An 11,783-nucleotide genomic window follows, 5' to 3' on the forward strand; every position below is an offset into this window, starting at 1 on the left:
GATTCAGCTTGTGTTAATCTATACATGTACCAGATTGTGAGAGGTATGGTTAGACAATTCCTGTGAAGAAAAGTCAGGGGGGTTTTAGTGGACAGGTTCTCATGAGTTAGCAGATCTTAGTCTGTATTATAGAAAATATAAGAAGGAAGTGATAGGGAAGTCTCTGGTGATAAGATGAAGTCGAGAGAGCTGGTCATATCCTGACCTGTTTCTCCGAACCATGGCCATAATGAGGAATTTTGGTACCTGGGGCAAACTTAGTTTGAGTGTTGGGGGAGTGGCACACAGGACAGTGTGCCATGGTGGAGGGACAGTTGCTCAGGGGAAAAGGTGACCCAGAGGAAGAAAAATTTGGAACTCAAAATCTTATAAAAATGAATGTTGGGGGGCCGCTAGGTGGCACAGTGGATAAAGCACCAGCCCTGGATTCAGGAGTACCGGAGTTCAAATCCCACCTCAGACACTTGACACTTACGAGCTGTGTGACCCTGGGCAAGTCACTTAACCCCCATTGCTCTGCCCCCCCAAAAAAATTAATGTTGAAAACTATCTTCATGGCTCACTGAGTAGGGAGGTTAGGAGAGTTATTTATTTAGAGATGGAATTGATGTGACAGCAAAAGTTATGAATAAAATTTTAAAAGTAAGAAAAAATTAGAATATGTACATGTAAAGGGGAAAATCACAACTAGAAGTACAAAAAGAATAACATGAGATCAACATCAAAGAAAAAAAGAAATTAAAATACTATTAAAAAGAAAAAAGGGTGGCCCATCACCCAGAGGTATTCAGGGAGGGAAGGGGTGTGGGTGCTGATGACTCCTAACCCTGGGGAAAAGGTTTTTCCCAGAGGAAACCCCATGGCAGAGGGAGAAAGTGGTATAGGGAATGTGAGACCATTAGGGGTGACACCTCATCTCCTGAGGTTCAGAGAAGATTTCGAGCTGTGGGATGAAGAGTCAGAGATATACTAGCTCAGAAAGTGCCCATCCCCTCCATCCCCACTACATGCCAAAGCCTCCATCACCCTGTCCCTTGTCCATGGCTCTACCTTGCATTCCCCTAGTCCAGCCTAGAAAGCTAAAGACGAGCAAACCCCATGGCCAACAAGGGGAGGGTCTGTTGGAGAATGAAAGGACATGACTTGGGCAAGGGGAATCTAATAGCAGGAGGGACAGTAGGAAAGAAGAGAAGCTAGGAATGTGCAAGAAGGTGAGAATTCTGGCTTGTCTGGGATGGAGGGTGGGGAGGTGGGAGTGGGGGTTTAGGCAGGGCAATGAGGGTTAAGTGACTTGCCCAAAGTTACACAGCTAGTAAGTGTCAAGTGTCAGAGGTCAGATTTGAACTCAGGTCCTCCTGAATCCAGGGCCGGTGCTTTATCCACTGTGCCACCTAGCTGCCCCCTAGGAATCAGGTTTTAATGATACCATTAGTAAATTTTAATGACAGGCCTTAGGGATCTCTTGCAGGTCAGGGAGAAGTCAAGAAAATTTCCCATCTAGTGAGGAGGCCAGGGAGGAAAGAACATCCCAATACACCCTTACCCCCAGAGGTACCCATATTCATATCCTCCTGGTATGTCTGTTCACTGTAGAGGTCAGAATAAGTGTGTTTAGGAGAGTAGTAGTGAGAAGTGCCCTAGGTCAGAAATCAAAATACCTTGGTTCAGGTCCTAAACCTGTAATTTATTTGGTCCAGTCCCTTCCCATGTGTGGGCCTTGCTTTCCTCTTCTAGCATATGAGGGGCTTTGACTTGAATTAATTTTGGATATGTGGGGAGCCTCCTGTTCACTTTTCCCACCACCCAGCATCAAATAGTTTTCAAATGGGTAGGTCTGTGGTAAACCAACAGTCACATCAAGGAATTGGAAAGCCCATGCACAAACATATATTCTAATGAGATTTATTGAAAGATATCTCTTTTTAGCCAAACAAGGCCCCACTGGGCCAGAGAGCTGTCTCATTTCATGTCTATAGGTTGTTTCACACCAATGATAGGGTCATGTGGTACCTGATGTCTCAGAGAAGTTCATAGTCATGTCAGAACAAAACATAATTTCCCAGCTTCTCCCTTATATATAGGAAAGATCTTGTCTCTGATGTGTGTCCATGTTTCACCGATTTCCCCAATTCCCCAGGGTTCTAGGGCCATGATGGGTATGGAGACATTCTGTTCTTTCTGCTCAAAGATGTACACTTTGGGATCTTTGAGCACTGTGATTGGTTGAGGAAGGGGGCCCACTCTTGGCCTTTTCTCAGCATCCAGTCTCTCCACACAGATGGCCTTCATCTACATCTACTAACTTGTGTGTCCCATGAACACAAAGATTTCATAGAACTCTATCTCTGTTGAAAACCTTGAAAACGGACTTGGGTTTATTCGGGTTGGCACTCATCTGAGCTGAAGTTGTAGCTAAGTGGTGCATTTTTTTTACATTGTTCTCAACTGAGGAATGTCAGGGGTATTCAGATGCCAACTCTGACTGACTCAGAAGAGCAGATGGTTAAATTTTCCCTTGGAAATCAGTTACAAATCAGGACTTGGTTTATTGTTTTTGTTGATCTCTGGACTTCAGAAAGTAAGGGAGAAAATGTTAATAATACAAATTAAACTTCAAAGTATGTCCTGTGGTATTGCACCCCGCCCCCCCCCCACCAGAGCCTGTTGCAAAACCCTTACCAGCAACCCTCCCCGAATGTGTTGGGTTTTTGTGCCTGAAGCTTCTCCATCCCCAGTGTCTCCAAAACATCAAGTTAATAGGTAGGTGATTCTCTCCCCCAAATCAGTGATATGGTAGGAAATGGAGTACGGGTTGTGTTAGGGATTGGGGTTCTTAGGAATTCCTCTTTAAAGAATTACACCCTCTTGCACACAAAACGTAGTTAGAATAAGGTGATAATTTATTTAGGAGCAAGGGAAGGGAAGGGTGGGTGGAGGGAAACCATGAAAGAAATCCTTGGACTTTTCATGGGGAGATTTGGCATAAAGCACATGGCTCAGAGGTACCAAATCTCCTCGAACAGGAGACCGGAAGGTACTTTTATAGAGGACTGATGGGGGTGGACCATCTGCCCGTGAAAAGTTCCATTAGTGAGAGAGGACCATCCCCCACTGGTGGTAGCTGGGGGAATTGGGTGAGGAGTGGAGGACCATCCCCCACTGGTAGTGACTAAAGGAATTGGGTGAGGGGTGGCTACGGATCCCTCTTCAGAACGCAAAGGCCGCAGCCACACCCAAATTTATCTCCCCAGGGTAAGGGAGACCAGAATGAAGGGTAGGAATCCCAAACTAGCTCAGTCCGATTTGGTTCAGTTTACCTCTCTAGGCGTTATCTGTCCTCTGGTTTAGTTTCTCAAGGAGAAGGTTCCTTGATGTGCCCCCAGAGAACTTCTGGGGGGCTCTGCACCCCATGACATCAGTAAGGTACAGTGTAAAATCATTGTTAGCATTCCATATATATACTAGGATTGTTAAAAACCAATTCCATGGGGACAGCTAGATGGAGCAGTGGTTAAAGCACCGGCCCTGAATTCAGGAGTACCTGAGTTCAAATCCGGCCTCAGACACTTGACACTTACTAGCTGTGTGACCCTGGGCAAGTCACTTAACCCCCATTGCCTGCAAAAAAACAAACAAACAAACAAAAAACCCAATTCTATGGGGTAGCTAGGTGGCGCAGTAGATAAAGCACTGGCCCTGGATTCAGGAGTAGCTGGGTTCAAATCTGGCCTCAGACACTTGACACTTACTAGCTGTGTGACCCTGGGCAAGTCACTTAACCCTCATTGCCCCATACAAAAAACAAAAAACAAAACAAAAAAACCAATTCCAGTGATATGTAGTTTGGTAAGATGACATTTATAGCAGCGGTGGTGAGCAGGGTTCCCATCCTACTACTGACTTATTGGTAGATGGGTTTCTGATAAAAAAAAAATTGTTCTCCCTCTTCCTTCCCCTTCCCCTTCCCCCCTCCTTTCTCTATAGCTTCCTTTGGGCTTTCCCCTTCCCCTCTTCCACTTTTTGACCTCTGAGTCCCTAGGCAGAGACTGCATGGGAAAAACATCTTTGTTTTCAATCTCCCCCTTCTCCCAGGAAGCTCCCCCCCCCATCTCCTCCCAAATGCATTCCCAATAAATATTCCCAGACAGGCAAAACCCCTGTGGGATGGTGAACATGTTCATGTTTAAAATAAAGAAAAGTAAGTGTCTAAGATAGGGAAACAGCTAAGGAAACTGCAGTGGCAAATGCCGCGTTGGGATTTGAACCAAGACAAGAACTGGAACCAAAGCCAATGTCCTCTCTGTACCCCATGCTGCCTTCAGTGGTCATGCTACTTCTGTGATCCTCAAAAACCCTGTGAGGGAATCGAGGCTGTAATGCGCCTGCCCCATTTCCATTTTATTAATGAGGGAGCCCATTCCCAGAGGAAGGAGGGGACTTCTACAATCTCCCACTATTTCTTTTCTTTTTAAAATTTTTTTCTTCTACTTATAAGTTTAAATGTGAATTTTTTTCAGTTTCCAAGTAATTTTATTCAGAATTGTGAGAAAATAGAACTCCAATAATTTCTGAAACTCAGTGTTGGTGATGTGTCAAAGGTTCATTTATTTTCATTCTCTCAAGAATGGGCTGCCCCCTAGCAGAGTGAGCAACAAAATGGAGGCTCACAGGCCATTTTATCTCTTACCGTGACTGGCCCCTCCCCCTAGGGTTACAATCTAATAGCAGGAGCTGACTAATCAATCAAAGGCAGCATCCACCCGCTCAGCATTGATTTTTTTTTTTCTCCAGGGAGCCTCCAGTTGTGGATATTAGCATTTGAGTACTGCTACTATTCTAATCAACTCTCCCAGACAAGAAGATCTCTTCAATCTGAATCTGAATCCATTTCCCAGACATTAAATCACCTGTAATTGTTTTCCCCAGACAGCTCCAATCAACTTGAAAGGAGTCCACATTTTTCCCACAAGAATTTTTGTGGTTTCTTTCCTGAATCAATAAATACTATACAAAACAACATAAAAATGACTCCCTTCTCTCTCCTGATCCCTTTACCTGGGGGGGAAGCCAGTCCAATGAGTGATCTCAGGCTCATGGTGGGGGTGGATTCCCCAAATTTTGTCCCAGAACATGGAGGGGGGGGAGAGTGGCCAGTCATGGTCTCTGTGGTAAAATAATGGAATTTGGCAGACGCCCAGGGGTCCGACTAGATTGACTTAGTAGTGTTTGAATTAGGTGTGAATGAGGAAATACTAATACCCACTTAAAGGTGATTAGAATTTAGCTAAATCTGGCCTGCCCTGTTAACCACCTAGTTTAAATTTAACCAACCCTGAGGAGAGTGTGTTCTCAGAGGCTATGGACTGCGACATCAACAGGAGATCACTCTCAGCCAATCAACTTGAAGAACCTCCCATTTCTGGGAGGAGGACAGGAAGTAGGAAGCTGAGGCTGGCGGATGGGATCTTCCTCTTTTGGTTCCAGACATCGGCTTGGTGGAAGAATTTGGTTTCTGTCTCTCTGGCTATACCGAATAGATCCAAGCTTTAATAAATCCTTAAAAACGTAAACTCTTGGTGAATTTATCAGTGATTTTAGCCAGTTTCCCCCCAAAACTGGGGGGGGAGACAGATTAGAACCCACATTTAGATTTTTTTGCGGGCAATGAGGGTTAAGTGACTTGCCCAGGGTCACACAGCTAGTAAGTGTCAAGTGTCTAAGGGAGGATTTGAACTCAGGTCCTCCTGAATCCAGGGCCTGTGCTTTATCCACTGTGCCACCTAGCTGCACTCAACTACCTTTTGGTGATAGGGGTGGGGGAGAGGTATTTGGTTGCTGGGAATAAGGACAGACTGGCTTGAAGAGTTGAATTAGTGTTTTCGAATAAGGGAAGAAGTTGGGGGAGGTAACAGTGCCAAGGGTCAAAAGAAAAGGGTGTCTAAAGGTTCACAGGGTTTTTTTGCCTCAAAAATTTACATTTGTTCAAAGTCAAAAAAAGAAAAAGAAAGGAAAAAATGACAAAGGCGTCCTTCCCTTCTTCCCCCCTCCCATCCAGCTCCCCATCCCTCCATCCCAGAGAGCAGGGCCCTGGGTGAAATCAGGTGGGGAAGGCCCTCAGATGAGGTCAGCCACATTGAGAGGTGTGAGGGAAAATAATCCTCTTCTCAATAATTCTCGGGAAATCGGCGGTGATGTGACAAAGGTTCTTTTATTTCCTTCTCATGAGAAGGAGGCACCCTAATGTGCAGCTAGTGGGTGCAAAGAAAGGGGGCTCACAGGCCCCTTTTTAAACCCTAGTCCCTAACGTGAATGGACCCTCCCGTTTTTCATCATTGGTCCAATTACTCAAAGTTTACAATCTACTCAAAAAAACTAGCTAATTGGAACAGTATTCCCATCCCTCTTCCTTATATGAACATAACTCAGGAGTGGATCTTATTCTTCCTTATATGGACACAACTCAGCGGCGACCTTATTGAGACCAGGGCTCCTTCAACCATGTGATTTTGTTAGCCAGAGGGGAAGGAGGGAATCTGAGACCTTTGTCCTAAAAACTGGTTAGGAGGAGTATGAATGTTGTGTTGTGGCCTCCTGGGTCCTGGGCTGGTGCATTGTCCACTGTGCCACCTAACTAACCCATGATGACATCTTTAAAATAAGGTTGAGGTGTAGGAGGAATAGACTGGGGGAGGGGGAAGAGGAGAGATGGCCTGGGGAGAGGTAGTTCACATGAAGGAAACAAGAAAAAAGCTTATGGAGGGGAGGGGATTGGGGGGGAAGGAACTGGGGAGTGAGTGAACCTTAATATCATTATAATTGGCTCAAAGAAGGATTAACATACTGTCAAGGGGCCCAAAGTACCCCAGAAGTTCTCTGGGACACATCAAGGAATCTTCTCCTTGAGAAACTAAACCAGAGGACAGATAAGCCTAGAGAGATAAGCAGAACCAGATCAGACTGAGCTAGCTTGAGGACCTCCACCCTTCATTCTGGTCTCCCTTACCCCAGGGGAGATAAGATTAGGTGTGGCTGCTTCTTTTGTGTTCTGAGGAGATGGCTGGAGAGATTGGCAGTCACCCCTCACCCACCTCCTCCAGCCACCACCAGTGGGGGATGGTCCTCCCTCACTAAAGGAACTTTCCACAGTCAGATGGTCACCCCCCTCCCATCAGTCCACTATAAAAATACCTGCCAGCCTCTTACTCGAGGAGATTGATACCTCAGAGCCACTTGCTTTGTTCCATACCTCTCTCCCCATAAGAAGTCCAAGGATTTCTTTCATGGTTTCCCTTCCCTCCCCCCTCCCTTCCCCTTCCCCTAAATAAACTACCATCTTATTCTAACCATTTTTGTGTGCAAGAGGGTGTAATTCTTTAAAGAGGAATTCCTAAGAACCCCAACCCCTAACCCCAAACCCTGTACCCCATTTTCCCCCATAACATTTCATACTCAAGTAGATATAGTAATATATTTTTTCCCTTAGGGAGGGGAGGGAGATGGGGGGTGGAGAGGAGAAGGAGGGAAGGACAGATTGGGGGAGAGAGCAGTAAAAATCAAAACACTTTTGAGGAAGGTGAAGATGTTCTGCATTACTGCACAAGTATGAGAAGGAAATAAAGAGCCTTCAACACATCATCAATGCTGAGTTCCTGAGAATTATTGAGAAGAGGATTGATTTTCCCTCACAGTCTCCAAGTGACATCACTACCTTTTGGATCTGTTGAGCTAACTCTCTAGTGGGTGCCAAAACCAAGGCCTGTGTGGCCTTTAAGTCCAGTTCAATCTGTTGCTTGAGCAATCACATCATAATCCTTGATACAAGTGTTATGGGGGAAAATGAGGTCCAGGGTTTGGGTTAGGGGTTCTTAGGAATTCCTCTTTAAAGAATTATACCCTCTTGCACACAAAAGCAGTTATTATAAGATGGTAGTTTATTTAGGGGAAAGGGAAGGGAAGGGGCTGGGGGAAGGGAAGGGAAGGGAAGGGAAACCAAGAGAAATCCTTGGACTTCTCTTGGGGAGAAAGGCACAAAGCACGGGGCTCTGAGGTACCAATCTCCTCAAGCGGGAGACTGGCAGGTACTTTTATAGAGAATTGATTGGGGGAGGGGTGACCATTTGACTGTGGAAAGTTCCTTTAGTGAGGGAGGACCATCCCCCACTGGTAGTGACTAGAGGAATTGGGTGAAGGGTGGCTACGGATCTCTCAAGCCATCTCACATAGGCGGAAGCCACACCCAAACTTATCTCCCCAGGGCTAAGGGAGATCAGAATGAAGGGTGGAGGTCCCCAAGCTAGCTAAGTCTGATCTGGTTCTGCTTATTTATCTCTCTAGGCTTATCTGTCCTCCATCCAGTGAATGGGCCAGCTCCATAATGGAAATGGCAGGGAGCATGGGACTCAGAAACCCTTTTATCTCAACTGGCTGGCCCCTCCCTTCTTCCTCAGTTACAATTTTTGAGTCAAGACACTGGCGCCAAATGCTAGCCAATTGGAATGCAGTATAGTTAAAGGGGCAGCCCTCTAAACTCCTCCCCATGTGACCAGCCCTGGGTCTCTCTCATCATGTGATCCTGATTGCTGGGGAGGAGGAAGGAAAGGAGCCATTAGTAAGCACCGTTCTCCCAGCTGAAATTCACTTCCCAGACATTCCCCAGACAACTTCAATCAGCTTTTGAGGGGGGCCCATATTTTCACACACTTGTTTGTCACCCCTTCTGAACTCCATTCTCGTTTCTGTGTATTTTTAGATTTCACTCACTCTTTCCTTGCATTATCACTTATCCCAACTCCCTCTCAACAACTCTCCCCGCGCCCCCCCCAAAAGCCTTCCATTGTAATAAATATAGTCGTTATGCCTGAAAACCTGCCTCATTCTGCACTTCTATGAATGAATGAATGAGTATTAAGTATTTACTATGGGCAAAGCACTATGCTGAAATAGAAAAATAGGACATTCTCTTCTCCCTGGGAGCTTACTGTTCTTATGGGAAACCCCAACCCCTACCCAACCTGTACCCCATTTTCCCCCATATCACATTGAAGGTTTCAGCAGTTGGTTAAATGGAAACGTTCTTTGGCCCTTAGGGTGAAACAGCAAAGCAGATTAGGTAATGCATCTCCAGTTTCTGACACTGAACAATCTGACTGTACCAAGGACTTTTGTGGGGAGAGCTTTCTTTTCTGGGTCTTTGGTAGCTGTGGCTGTACTATCCACAGAAGCAGTTACTAGACTGCATCTTCCTAGCTGGGCTGCTTCTTATGAGGAAATGAGGAATGGTCTCCTCTCAATAAGAATATAATAGTCACCATTCAAATAACATTCCTCCAGACCTGTCTCCTTTTCTCCCCCGTCCCCCCACAAGCAAACAAAATCACATGGTTCAGGGAAGCCCTAAGATGGTCTCAATTAGGTCTGTTCTTGAGCTATGTCCATATAAGGGAGGATTGAAGAATTGTCCCTGTATCACCTCCCTCATTAGCTAAGAAATACTGCCATCTGATTAACTAGTTTTTGTTTTTGTTGTTGTGTGTATGTGTGTGAGGGGTTAAGTGACTTGCCCAGGGTCACACAGTTAGTATTAAGTATCTGAGGTCAGATTTGAACTCAGGTCCTCCTGATTCCAGGGCCGGTGCTCTATCCACTGCCACCTAGCTGCCCCCCATTATCGAGTTTTTGTGTAGATTGTAACCCTTGAGTAATTGGACCAATGATGAAAAAGGAGAGTGTCCATGTGAGGAAATGGGGGTCTTTGTCTCCTCTCAAGGGTTCCCCTGGAAAACAAAAGTGGAGACTCAAATGCTAATATCCACAGGTGAAGGTTAGCCTGAGAAAGTGGATTCAGATTGTATATTCAGCTTGAGAGATCTCCATCTGGGAGAATAGATAGTGACTTTCCTTGGGAAAGAGGGGTAGGAATTTCTAGCAAATTTTGTAACCCTTAAAAGAGGGAGTGGCCATTGTTTTGTGTTCAAGGGGTAGCCCATTCTCAAGAGAATGACAATAAATGAGCCTTTGACACATCACCCCCTGCTGAGTTCCAGAGAATTATTGAGCAGGAGTTATGTTCCTCACACCTCTGGGATGCACAAGTTTAAGGGCTGGGCTGGGAGGACAGGTAGGCTCTTGGACTGCCTGATCATCATTAGTAGTTAGTACTAACAGTGGCAAGGGAAAGTGATCTTACATAGAAAGAGACAACAGTTTATTAAAATGAGCACTGCACTGTACTTAGGTGTTGTTTTATATCTTTCACCAAGTAGCGGATGGAGAGGGGGAAAGAAGAAAAGGGAATGAGCATTTATATAGCATCTACTATGTGCCAGGAACTGTGCTAAGCACAAATATCTCATGTGATCTAAATAAACAGCATTTTTGCTTAAAAAAACAAACAAAAAAACAGTGGCAAGGAAGGTGGCACTGTTCCTCCCAAAGCTGCAGGCCCATGCTAGAAGCAGGCCCAGTGGTCTGGGGGACACAGCTATTCCATGGTTCTTGGATTCAGGACTGGCTCCGTCAGGATAAGAGGGCAGAAGGTGGTGGTGTTTTGACTTGCCTGACTCATGCTGCCTCCTGTCTTTCTCTTAGCCATTACCCAACTGACAGGTCCCCACTGTGTTTCCAGTTCTTTCCTATAACAAAAGGTGCTGCTTCTATATTTACACATATAGTCCTTTCCTTATGTTTTCGTCCTTTTGGGGGTGCATGCCTACTAGTGGTATATTGCTGGGTCACTGAGGCACGGACAGTTTAGTGATTTGGTTCCAAAATTCCTTTCCAGGATGGCTGGTCCAATTCCCAACTGAAACCCACAGAGTACAGCGCCTTCAACAATTGTCTTTTTCCATCTTTGCCAACTGGTGTTTTCTCCTCCTCCATCCACCTACCCTTTCCCCAGCCACTTGTCCTCTCTTCTCCCTTCTCTAGTTCATCTTCTTGTTGTTGTTTGTCCTTCATTCTTGAAGAGGGCCAGGACATCGGGGTGGTGTCATGACTTGCACTGAGGGAGGGCTGTGCAAAGTTATCAGCTTCGCTCTCTCCTCCAAAGCCATCTGGGTCCAGTGGTAAGACACATGTGTGTGTGTGTGTATGATATATATATACACACATATATATGATATATATTATGGCAATTATGTGGCAATTGGGGTTATACGACTTGCCTAGGTTTACACAGCTAGTAAATGTCTAAGGTGAAATTTAAACTCAGGTCCTTCGGACTTTCGGGGCAGTGCTCTATCCATTGACCTCAATATGCATACTCTTTAGAATTTTCCTTGGAGGGTGGAAAACCTCCTTCACAAATAGTGGTCTCAGAGAGGCAGGCATACAGGCCTCAGCCAATCAAAGAGGCAGGTATAAAGGCCTTAGCCAATCAGATGAGGAATCGTGACTAGGCGAATGACGGTAGGAATGAATGAGTGTAAAGTGAGAGCCGAATGAGAACAGGGCGGAAGGATACAGACATGCTGACAATGCTCAAAAAGATCGAGAACATATTAACCAATCCTGGGAGCCTGGGGGTGGGGACCTCTGGAGCGAAGTTGTTTGTCTTTCTCCAAGAGAGGGAGGTGATGTCATGACTAGCACTGAATTGGATTTAAGTGAGGGAGGGCAGTGCGAAGTCACCAGACTCTCTCCTCCAGAGCCATCTGGGTCCAGTGACAAGATATACAGTGGGGGGCAGATAGGTGGCGCAGTGGATAGAGCACCGACCCTGGATTCAGGAGGACCTGAGTTCAAATGCGGCCTCAGACACTTAACAGTTACTAGCTGTGTGACCC

The sequence above is a fragment of the Dromiciops gliroides genome, chromosome 1 (assembly GCF_019393635.1).
Source record: "Dromiciops gliroides isolate mDroGli1 chromosome 1, mDroGli1.pri, whole genome shotgun sequence".
Classification (NCBI taxonomy): domain Eukaryota; kingdom Metazoa; phylum Chordata; class Mammalia; order Microbiotheria; family Microbiotheriidae; genus Dromiciops; species Dromiciops gliroides.